We start from the raw sequence: 12,659 nt of genomic DNA, 5'->3' as shown, positions 1-12,659 counted from the left end.
AGAAACTTCACATTAATATACCGTTCTTGGATGCAATTTCTGAAATGCCTTCTTATGCAAAGTTTTTGAAAGACATGCTATCTAACAAGAAGAAGCTTGCAGAGAATGCTACTGTTTCTCTAACTGCAGAATGTAGTGCCATTCTGCAAAACACTCTTCCTAAGAAACTAGGTGATCCAGGCAGCTATTCAATCCCAGTGAAGCTCGGAGATATAGAGATCAATAGAGCGCTATGCGATCTTGGTGCAAGTGTAAGCCTTATGCCGCTCTCCATCTGCGAAAAGCTTCAAATGGGTGAGCTAAAGCCTACAAGGATATCTCTGCAACTTGCAGACAGGTCAGTTAAATTTCCCCTCGGTTATACTTGAAGATGTTCCATTGCGAGTTGGTAAATTCTTTATTCCATGTGATTTTGTTGTTATGGAAATGGAAGAAGATGCCCATGTCCCTATTATTCTTGGTAGACCATTCTTAGCTACTGCAGGTGCAATTATTGACATGAAGAATGGGAAAATAACATTTGAAGTAGGGGATGAGAAAATGGAGTATTCATTACTGAATGCTATGGGAAATCCGTCTATGGGTGAGACTATTTGTCAAGTGGATGTCCTCGATGATCTACAACAAGAACAACTTCCCCTGATCAAAAAGGAAGATGCTCTTGAAACGGTGTTGATAGGGAGTATCCATGATGAAGATTGGGAAGTAAGGGAGTACACGAGGCTACTAGAAGACGCAAAAGCTAATCCAATCATCGCTCCAGTCAAGGAAGTCCTTAGTACATCGAGTGTTGGGGAGAGTTCGACGCCTCCCGAGGTAGAGTTGAAACCCCTTCCATCTAATCTTAAATATGCATATCTTGGTCCTAAAAATACATACCCTGTTATTGTTAATGCTGAGCTTAATAACATTGAATTAGAGAAACTTCTCGCTGTTTTAAGAAAATATAGAAATGTTATTGGGTATACCATTGATGATATCAAGGGTATTAATCCCTCTTTTTGTATGCATAAGATCATTCTTGAGGACGATCATGCCTCCTCTAGAGAACCTCAAAGAAGGCTAAATCCAACTATGATGGAGGTAGTCAAGAAAGAGGTTCTCAAATTGCTTGCTGCAGGAATAATCTACCCTATCTCAGATAGTAAGTGGGTTAGTCCTGTACAAGTAGTACCAAAGAAAGGAGGTATGACAGTTGTCAAGAATGACAAAGGCGAGCCTGTTGCCACAAGAACTGTTACAGGGTGGCGGATGTGCATTGATTACAGAAAATTAAATAAAGCCACCCGTAAAGATCATTTCCCCTTGCCTTTCATTGATCAAATGCTCGAACGATTGGCTAACCATTCCTTTTTCTGTTACTTGGATGGATATTCCGGTTTTTTTCAAATCCCCATCCGCCCTTGTGATCAGGAAAAGACTACATTCACATGTCCATATGGCACCTTCGCATATCGCAGAATGCCATTCGGACTGTGTAATGCCCCAGCCACGTTCCAACGGTGTATGATGGCTATTTTCTCAGGTCTCATAGAAAATTCTATGGAAGTTTTTATGGATGATTTTTCTGTTTATGGTTCATCTTTCGATATTTGCCTTGATAATCCAACAAAGGTGCTCCATAGATGCCAGGATGTCAATCTGATATTGAACTGGGAGAAGTGCCATTTTATGGTACAACAGGGAATCGTTTTAGGCCATGTAGTTTCAAACAAAGGGATTGAAGTGGACAAAGCCAAAGTAGAGGTAATAGAGAAACTTCCCCCTCCAAATTCTGTGAAAGGAGTACGAAGTTTTCTTGGCCATGCAGGTTTTTATCGCAGGTTTATCAAGGATTTTTCAAAAATTGCTCGACCCTTAACCGAACTGTTAGCTAAGGACGCCCAATTTGATTTTAATGATGCTTGTCTTGAAGCTTTTAACAGGTTGAAGGAAGCCTTAACCTCTGCTCCTGTTATGCAACCCCCGGATTGGGCCCTACCCTTTGAAATCATGTGCGATGCTAGTGATTATGCGATAGGGGCCGTCCTGGGGCAACGAAAGGATAAGAAATTGCATGCTATATATTACTCTAGTAAAACTCTTAGCCCTGCTCAAATGAATTATGCAACTACTGAAAAAGAGATGCTAGCTGTCATATATGCAATAGATAAGTTTCATTCTTATTTAGTTGGGTCAAAAGTGATTATCCATACAGATCATGCGGCATTGAAATATCTGATGAGCAAGAGCAATGCCAAGCCGCGGTTGTTTAGATGGATCCTCCAATTGCAGGATTATGATATAGAGATCAGAGATACGAAGGGGACAGAGAATGTCGTCGCAGACCATCTCTCTCGCCTCCTCCTTGATGAGGAGGATGAGGATAACCTCCCATTTGACGACTCTTTTCCCGCTGAGCGTTTGTTAGCTCTTTTACAGGTTGAATCTCCTTGGTATGCTGATTTAGCTAACTATCTTTCTACAGGTACACTGCCTCACGGGTACTCCTATCAACAAAGGAAGAAATTCCTTTATGAGGCACACCGACACTTTTGGGAAGACCCTTTCTTGTACAAACTATGTGCCGATGCAGTGATCAGACGGTGCATTCCCGAATGTGAGGTAAGCAATATAATTTCTCATTGCCATGACTTACCTTGTGGTGGACATGCAGGCCCCTCGAAAACAAGTGCGAAGATCCTACAATGCGGATTTTACTGGCCCACTATGTTTAAGGATGTGTACTCCTATGTCAAGGCCTGTGACCGTTGTCAACGAACGGGAAATATTTCCAAGAGGAACGAAATGCCACTCACCAACATACTCGAGGTCGAGTTGTTTGATGTGTGGGGGATAGATTTCATGGGCCCTTTCTCTTCCTCTAAGGGGAATCGATACATTTTGGTAGCCGTTGACTACGTGTCAAAATGGGTTGAGGCCATTGCTACACCAAGCAATGATGCCCGTGTGGTAAGTAAATTCTTCAAGAAAAACATTTTCAATAGATTTGGTATCCCACGTGTGTTGATTAGTGACAGGGGAACACACTTCATGGAGAGCCGATTCGAAGCAATGTTGAAGAAATATGGAGTGCAGCATAAACTTGGAATTGGCTATCACCCCCAAACCAGTGGCCAAGTAGAGGTATCAAATCGAGAGATAAAGTCCATCCTAGAGAAAACAGTTGCAAGAACGAGAAAGGATTGGGCTGACAAAATTGATGATGCACTTTGGGCCTACCGAACAGCTTACAAAACTCCAATAGGTACAACCCCGTACAGACTTGTATACGGAAAAGCTTGTCACTTACCCGTCGAGCTAGAACATCGAGCATTCTGGGCCATCAAAAGCCTAAACTTTGACGCTAAGGCCGCGGGAGAGAAGAGGCTATTGCAGTTGAATGAGCTAGATGAGCTCCGCCTCGAAGCCTATGAGAGTTCAAAGCTTTATAAGGAGAAAACAAAGAGGTGGCACGACAAGGGCCTCATAAGAAGAGAATTCAAAGAAGGAGAGCAAGTCCTTCTATTCAATTCAAGGTTGAAACTATTTCCAGGGAAACTCAGGTCAAGATGGTCGGGCCCTTTCACGGTCTACAAAGCATATCCTTATGGCACCATTGAATTATGGAACAACACCGGGGGCACCTTCAAAGTCAATGGACAAAGGGTGAAGCACTATCGAGCGGGAGATCCTATTGAAGAAAAGTCAGATATCACATTCTCTTCCTCACCACAAACTCAATGAGGATGAATACGGTCAAGCTAATGACCTTCTAAACAAGCGCTTGCGGGAGGCAACCCGATTCTTTTTGAGGAGCCGTCGAGATTCCTATGCTCTCCTTACGCTGCAATGAGGCCATTGCCGCATTTAGCTTGGGGGAGTTGCTTCGTACATGTGGTACTCTCTCTCTCCTTATCTCTCTTATCTTTCTTGTTTTATTTTAGTGTAGTTATTTTAGTTGTTTTTTAAAAAAAAAAAAAAAAAAAACATACAAAAAATACGATCCAATGAATAATAAATCATGCTTCCCTGTGCCCCATTCATGAAAATTGTTTTAATTCTTGGTATATGATGACGAGTATTGTGGATAGGTTAGCCACGATTTGATGTTTGATTACTTGGATGTCTTAACATGAGTCAATTTTGCCCAACTACTTGTAAATATAGTGCTTGACTAGTTGATTTGGTTAGGAATGTGTGTTAGTTCCTGGTATGTCAATGAAGTTGAGTATTGGTTTATAACTTTGAGTAATGTTTGCATGACTCATTAATATGCACATTGAGGAGGACGAAGGCATTTGTTCCTCTAGGTGGCTTTCAGACGATATTAGATACATTTGTTCCCTTCTTGCTACCCATGTTGTTGCTTGTGCCCTTTTATTGTTTATTTTGCCACATTACAAGCCTATTTAAGCCCCATTGGTTACTAGTCCCAAGCTTGGCTTGGGGGAGCTAATAGTGAGTGAGGTGAGGGAGTTGTAGTGTGCATGTAATCTGCACAATTTTGGGTGGATTTGAGAAGTTTTTATTTGTTCTTATTGTTGTGGATTGAAAAAATTGAAAATTTATTGTGCAAAGAAAAAATTCCAATGTGAGATGAAAAAAAGGGAAAAGAAAGAGCAAAAGAAAAAAATTGTTTCAATGTTCAAGTGTTCTAATTGAAGGCTGCTCAAGAAAAAAAAGGAGAGTTCAAAGTTTGTTTGTTCACTCAAGTTCTATAATTTTATATTTTGTATATATGAGTGAAATTTTAAGTGTTGGAAATTTTTAATATAATTGGATGTTTGGTGAATTTTTGGTAGAGTTGAGTTGTGTTGGAGATGATTTGGTCATTAATTCATTTTGACCTTGGTTTTATTTATTAGGATTTTGGCTCCCTTAAGCATAGCTTTACTCTTACATTTTCCCAAATATTTCCTACCTTTTATCCTAGCCTTACATTACAAGCTTTGAAGACCTTCTGACCTTTGTGCATAGAGTTGTGTGAATGTGAAATTAGTTGTTTTCCAATGCAAAGAATGATTTGATATATTTCGAGTCGACTGCTAGGTTGAGTGCTTGTTTTCTTTAAACACACGAGTGCGTGAGTTTGGGAGGGCATTGTTCACATTTAAAGGAGTTGGATGGAGAGCGATCGAGTATATCTTTTACTCGCCACATAAATGAGAGTTGAGTGTGTGAACACTAGTCTTGAATTCTATATGCTCTTGTGGTTTGCTCTATTTGACTATTGTCAGACAGGATGAGTAGTCAGATGGATTTGATTGGTTGACTTTGATGCATAACTGTCGAGTTTACCTTTAATCGTATTTATTGATTTGAATTGCTTTTGGGGTGAAGTATTGATTTATTTATTCATTGCTTTGCTTAGGGACAAGCAAAGGTTTAGCTTGGGGGAATTTGATATACGTGTTTTATACAATGGTTTTCCCCGGTTTTACTTAGTAATTTTATATGGTTTTGAGCTCTACGGAGCCATTTCTTGCTAACAATCTCTTCTTTAGTGTATTCGATTGTTTTAGTAAGCTTTTCAGGAATATGAAGCGTTTCTAGGCAATTGGACGTGTTTTTAGTAGATTCGGAAGAGTTGATAGCCAAGAACTGCAATTTATGTGGAGTGCCCGACCGGGCATGGCTTGCCCGGGCAGACCGGGCAATGAAGAGTTCACAGGAAGAAGCCCAATTCTGAACGGTGCAACGCGCGCCCGATCGGGCAGGCTTCGCCCGGTCAGACCGGGCGATGAAGAAGTCAAGTTATGAAGATGCAATTCTGGAAACGTGTTACGCGCGCCCGACCGGGCGAGGTTCGCCCGGTCTGACCGGGCAAAGAAGGAAAACTGTCGTATTTTACGCAGCCTTCCTCCGCCCGATCGGGCGAGGTTTGCCCGGTCTGACCGGGCGATGTTCAAGATTGCGCGATTTCAGCTATTTCCGAATTTCTATCTTTTGAGGGTATAAATACCCTTTTGTAATTAACTTTTAAAGAGAGTTTTTCATTAGTTTTTCTCCTTAAGCCCTAGAAAACTCTCAAGAACCCTAGTTTTATTTCCTTTAAGCAATTTCAATCTTTTAATCCCAGATTAATCAATTGTTCATCAACAATTTGAGTTCTTTCAATTGGAGTAATTGGTATTTATCTTACTTCACTCTTTTCTGATATTCACTGTTCTCTAAATATGTTTTCTTTACTGTTTCTTGTTTTTGAACTTGATTTTGATTTTATTATGATGTGTGAGTAGTTTCCTTAATCCGGGATCTTGCTAAGCCCGATTATGATTGATGTATAAAGTAGATCTTTAAATTCCCCAATAATAATCCCAATTGACATGCTTAATTGATTGTGTTTATGCCAATACTAGATTAGGAATAATTAGTATTGTTATCATCCCTTTGTTCTTATTGCAACGGAAGTTGGGTATTAACGGGATTAGGTTATTCCAATTAAGGGTTTGAAGATCATCACGGAAGTAGATGATTGAATAATTAGGAATCTAGGCATGGTGTTTAATGTCCCTTATTCGCTTGATTCCACGGAAGTAGGCTTGATAGTTAATTTGGGAAGCCATTGATAACTTGGAAGAGACCTTTGGTATTATTATTAGGGATTGCTTTTCTTCTTGTCAATTGATTTATATATTGGGGGTAGATTTATTAGTTTATCAATCATAATCGTGGTAATGCTTGATCTTGGATGCTTTAGTTTATTGATTAATATTTCCTCTAGTTAATTGTGTTATTTAATATATTAGTTGATTATTATCATCCATTATTGATTGGTGACGTGCTTAGTGATTAATTGAGTCTGATTAATTGAATGAACCATAGTCTCTTGGGATTCGATCCTTACTTGCCCTACTACACAGTTAGAAGGAATAGTTAGGTTATTTTTGTTAGGTACGCGATAAGCCTATCAAGGCCCTGGAAGGATTCCTCATAAAATCTTGTGTGCTAAGCTAAGTTCCTTTATATTCTGTTTTAAATCCGCAAAAGTAGTCACTAGGAACTCACATACAATTCACCCCCCTTCTTGTAGTGTTCATCTCAACTAACAGGACCTTATAAAATTAAATTTTTCTCCCACTAAACTTCTTATCTAACAGAATTTCTATGTTTCTCCATAAGCCAACCTTTATGAGAAAACATGTTCTAATTCCTACATGCAATGCTTCCCTCAATCCACCAACGGATTTCTTAAGCTTCAGATCTAGCTTTATTTAGATTTAACAAAACTCTTAGACTATATCCACAGTCTCTTCCAAAATCCCATTTTAGGAAGGTGGTTTTGATATCTATTATTCCATATTCCATATGCTCAATAATTGCTAGAATAATCACGAAAAAAGACTTTAGCACTACGATTAGTTATTATGTTTCATTTTCAACGGCGTGAATTTAATTGTATCCTTTTTAACCAATCTAGCTATGTATTCATATAAATTTCCATATTTGTTAGTTTTCTCCTTGAAAACTTATTTGCAATCGATGGATCTTTACCCTTTATGCAAATTAATCAAGTACAAAACCTTATTGACAAAGATGGAGTCTATTTCGGATTTTATGGCCTTTAACCATTTTTCGGAATTTGGATTTGTCGTAGCTATCTTACAAGACATTATTCCCCTTACTATCCAATAGTAAAATAATATGCTTGCAAGTTTTAGGTTCATTTCTAACTCAATAGAGACTTTATAGGATTCAATCCAAGCTTTTGGTGAATTCTATACCTATACGAGGTAATTGCATAAAACACTGAATTTCAAGGCGCTTCTAAAGCCCTTTGATTATTTTGATCTTACTCCAATACTTCTAAAGTATTGTGAATAATGAATTCTCTTAAGGCACTTAAAAAGTCCTTTGAGTATTCTTGATCAATCATTCTTATGAAGCCCTTGTAAAATCTTCCGAGATTCTCAGTTCTGGTTTGTTGCTCGTCTCAATGGTCATTGAGTTTATTTTCCTCCCACTTGTTCTTTTGGAAATGTGTTACTTTCGAGAAAGACACAACTTAGAGCAACAAGTAATATGTTCTCAATTTGGTTGTGGAGGTAATGCCCTTAGTCTCACTTGAATGCTTACAAAGAGACATGTATATTGTCTTTGGGTAAAAGTTCATTACGAAATAAACAGTTAGCTCCCACTTGAGCTACCTTATATTGTCTTTGGGTAAAAGTTCATTGAGAAATAAACAGTTAGCTCCCACTTGAGCTACCTTGGCCCTTATTGAGCCACTTAGCTCCCACTGAGCCAATGAGCTCCTACTAAGGCTAAAAGCCCTAGACATATACTTGAAAAGACTCTAGAAACTATTTCTATCCATAACTGAATATGGTGTCTTTCTTAGGTTCGACAATTTTGTTCAGTGTAACATTAGTCATTGGTGCATGCATATCATTAAGAATGTTATAGGAAGGGATGTGATTCATCATCGTTCGAGTCATTTTCAAATGGATTTGAGGTCTCCGTCATGACATGCTATATTATTTGTGGAGCTGATTATGAAATTCCAATTTCATAACCTTGAGATGATCACTCTTAGCTCAAGCAAACATCACTCTATCTAATCTAGACGTTTTGATATCTTGCCAAGTCGGTTCTATACTTCACTGAACTTTTGAGCTACTCCAGATCCAGTTTGTACCACATTTGATGAATATAGACATTTCATTCAAATTCTTGTGAAAACATTGAAGTAATGGAATAATCTTTTAGCTTTTGGACTCAATTGTCTATACCAATCACAATAGCTCCTTTCTTTGTCGGTTTCAACAAGTAAGACTTCCTTGCCTTAGAATGATTTTGAATCGTTCAAATTTCAAGAATATATCTAATAGAGCATTAAGTACATTCTTGTCGATGTGACATTTCTAAAGATAGTTGGAACACAAATTGTGTCCATGATTTGAACCTTGTGAGTTTATGTAAGCAAAATGTTTGTTTATAATCAATCATTCTTAACTCGTGGCTTAAATAACCATGTAATTCAAACAAAACCAACAACTTTTGTTCTTTTACTTTGAATCTGAGTCTTTCCGTGTGTAAACAAAACGTTTGTTGATTATGGAACACAATAATCATTATTGGTTCCAGCCTTAGCTTTAAAAGGTCTTTAAACAAAGCAGATGACTTTACTGTTGATGTAGCACCACTTGCTTCATTCCAAGCTCGTAAGTCAATTACTTAGCTTAACTTCAATGGTTTGAGGTCACTTCAAAGTGGATCACTCAAGCAGTATCTAATACTTGTGAAGATAAGTTCCTAAGTTAACTATAACATGAACTCTTAGGTAGAATTGGAATCTTGAATTCCTTTTCTTTGTTCCTTGTTTCTTGTTTCCTATATTTCTTATCATACATTATTTCATAACTGTAAGAACCATTTCTCTAAGTATTTTGACTTAATACTTTGTTAAGCATAATTAAGCATCTAATGTGTCGTGAAACAAAGTTCTTTACCTTTAATTCGAACTTGAATTATTACATTAATGAGTCATGCTCAATAGTGTAAGAAGAGAAAAGATATGTTGGTTGTCAACTATTGACAAATTGAGTTTTCAGCTCAATACTTCATGTTTATCAAAAAATACCTAGTATTTCGAATACATGATGTTCAACCAAGGACTTAGTCATAAAAGTAATTTATGAGAAGTTGTATTTTAGAAATGTCTTTTCTTTTTTTGAGAACCATTCTCAAAAGATTTCCTTACCAATTGTTAGAAACATTATAACTCGATTTAGAATTTTACAAATATATGTGCAAAGTATAGCCACTCATCAAGATAACATAATAAGCTTTGAAATACATGCAAGCTAGCAATTTCAATTAACTTATTAACACTTTATTCAATTTGAATTTGTCCCAAATGCTTGAATAAAATAATTCCAAGATCCCTAAAATCAATAAGTGATTAAGCATGCTTTGGCTTGTCTTAACACTTATTATTTCAAGGTAAGCATATGCAATCCAATTGCTAATAGTTCCAAACTACTCTTGGTTGATAAGTCATCGCATCTAATGCTTTCTTGACGATTATTTCTTTTTCCACGACACCTAAGGACTCCTTACCGATATCATCGAGTTTAACCAAAACTAACGCGTATATCTAATATACCTTACGTCCCTAAGAAAGTGATGATGCCTTTCTTTGGCATAGCCTATCCGCGACTTTCAAAATTTTAGTGTCATTTTAGAATGGCAAATTTTAATTCAATTTTCTTTGGGACTTAGGGTTTCTATGTTGGTTTGATTTAAGTGAACTTAACTAATCATTCAATATTGAAATCCTAAACACGCATCTAAATATCAAGATATAAAAGCAATATAAATCGACAATATAAAATGCGTAGTGAACTAGCATGACCCCTTGAAAACTTGAGCATCTAATCTTCAATCTTCAAGGTCATCTTGGCACCTTTAGGCTCCATCTTCGAAGAAACGCCGTCTTTCTTTACTTCAGCATCACGCATGCAAGAACTAGATAATAGGAGTAACCTAAATAATCTAAGTACAAAAATACTTAACGACACGCAGTCCGTATTTAGATTTACAGAAATACATAACGGAACGCAATCCGTATTTACTATCCTAGTCAAGCCACACTAGTCACTTTTTGTAAAAACTTGCATAAGAACATTTATAATATTCCATTCATCCATTCACTTCAAAAGTGAATGGCCCATGCATTTTTACAAACAACACGAGCAATAATACAAAAAATTGTATTAAACAAGCATGCACTAGTTACTAACTTAAGTGGTTAATCCGATTAACATTCTTAATTAAAACTAGTCAAGTGTTTATCCAATTATGTGAACTAACGCAATAAAGATAAGCATAATTAAAGCTTAACAAGCTCAAGACCGATTAATGAAGCTCCCACTAAATTCCACATCCAACTTAATTAGATTAATCCAAATAAATTTTAATAAAGCCAAGTCATCTTTGTCAAAAATTATGCAAGTGCGCGAAAAACCGAGGCCTAGCCTCGCTTTAAACAAAATTGTAAAACAAAAACGAAGAAAAAAATTAAGGCTAGCAAAACCGGGTCCTTAGCTTCCACGCAAATGTTGGGTGGCCTGGTGCTAGGCTGCCTTTCCGAGCAGCCATGCTAAGGCTCAAGTTAGGTGCTGCCCTGATAAGTCGTGTTTTGTGCATATTTGTTAGCTTATTTTTGGTTGGTTTTATTAGCTTAGTCGAGTGTTTTAGTCCATCTTGGTGTAATTTGGTTTAGTTTCGATGATTCGATGCTTTTATGGGTAGTTTCGTTGTTTTTGATGTATTTCAGGATTAACGAAGCTAATTGAGTGAAAATGAAGCAAAACGTTGATGAAATACTTGACAAATATGATACCTGTTCACTATTAGTCTCATAACTTTTGATATACAAATTATAATGGAGTGATTCAAATTTCATTGGAAAGTAGACTTGAAGACCTTTCCAACGATATATTAAGAGCCTCAAACGGAGCTCCGGATATGAAGTTATGACTGATTTATGATGAGTGATACGCGCAGCAGAGGAGGCACGTCCGTGCCCCATTGAAGCACTTCCGTGCCTCATCGCGAAAGAATTCATCCAAAGTTTCTGCCATAGAGGCACGTCCGTGCCTATTGAGGGGCACGTCCGTGCCTCCTGGGAGGATTATGCGCCAAGCAACTTACTTATCTTATTATCTTTCTAGGGCTATATATATATTAAGTAGCGTTTTATTTCTTCATCAAGTCTTTATTATTCATTAGTTTTACGTTGTTAAGAAATTATTCTTTCCATTTATTTTCTTTGCTATTATAATTCAAGATTCAAGATTTACACTTTCCGCCTTCAATTTAATTCAAGATTTGGTATATTCTTTTCATCTCTTATTTCTTAATTATGTTTTCTTTAATTATTTTTGTTATTGTTTATTCCATTATGAGTGAGTAGATTTCCTATTCCAAGATCTAGGGTAGCCCAATTATGATTGATGCATGAATTAAATCTTTAAATTCTCTAATGACTTTTGCAATTGCTATGCTAAATTGATTGTGATTATGCCAATACTAGGTTAGACGTAATTTTAGTATTGTGATTATTCCGTTGTTTCTATCACAGCGAGAGTTGGGTTTAAACGGATTTGAGTAGATTAATTTAGGTTTTGATATTCAACACGAGAGTAGTTGGGTTTGATAATTGGGAAGTTAGAGTAATGTGTTCAATGTCTCTAATATGCATGATACCATGAGAATAGGCTTGATTGTATGTTAGGGAAGCCATTGATACTCGAGAGAGGTCCTTGGTATTTATTAGGGTTTACTTTTCCCCGTTAAATTGGAATCGTACGTTAGGGGTAGAAATATAATTGCATCAAGCGTAATTGTGGTGATACTAGATCTTGGATGTTTTAATTACTTGATTTCTTCATATTCTTTAGTTTATTTTCGAATTTTCCATACATTAGTTTCTTAGTTAATCGATCATTATTGATTCTTGCTTAGTAGGAATTTGAGACTATTTAATTATTTTTGAACCTTAGTCTCTTGGGATTCGACCCTTGCTTGCCCTGCTACATAGTAGTGGTCAGTTAGGTTATATTTTGTTAGGTACGCGACACGCCTATCAAATTTTGGCGCCGTTACTGGGGACTAACGGTTTCATTAGATTATTTGTGATTCGTTTTTTCTAGGCTTATTTCGTTGCTTCT

Source organism: Chenopodium quinoa, unplaced genomic scaffold (genome assembly GCF_001683475.1).
Source record: "Chenopodium quinoa cultivar QQ74 unplaced genomic scaffold, ASM168347v1, whole genome shotgun sequence".
Taxonomy (NCBI): domain Eukaryota; kingdom Viridiplantae; phylum Streptophyta; class Magnoliopsida; order Caryophyllales; family Amaranthaceae; genus Chenopodium; species Chenopodium quinoa.
The sequence above is the reverse complement of the archived record's forward strand: the minus strand, read 5'-3'. Positions refer to the sequence as shown.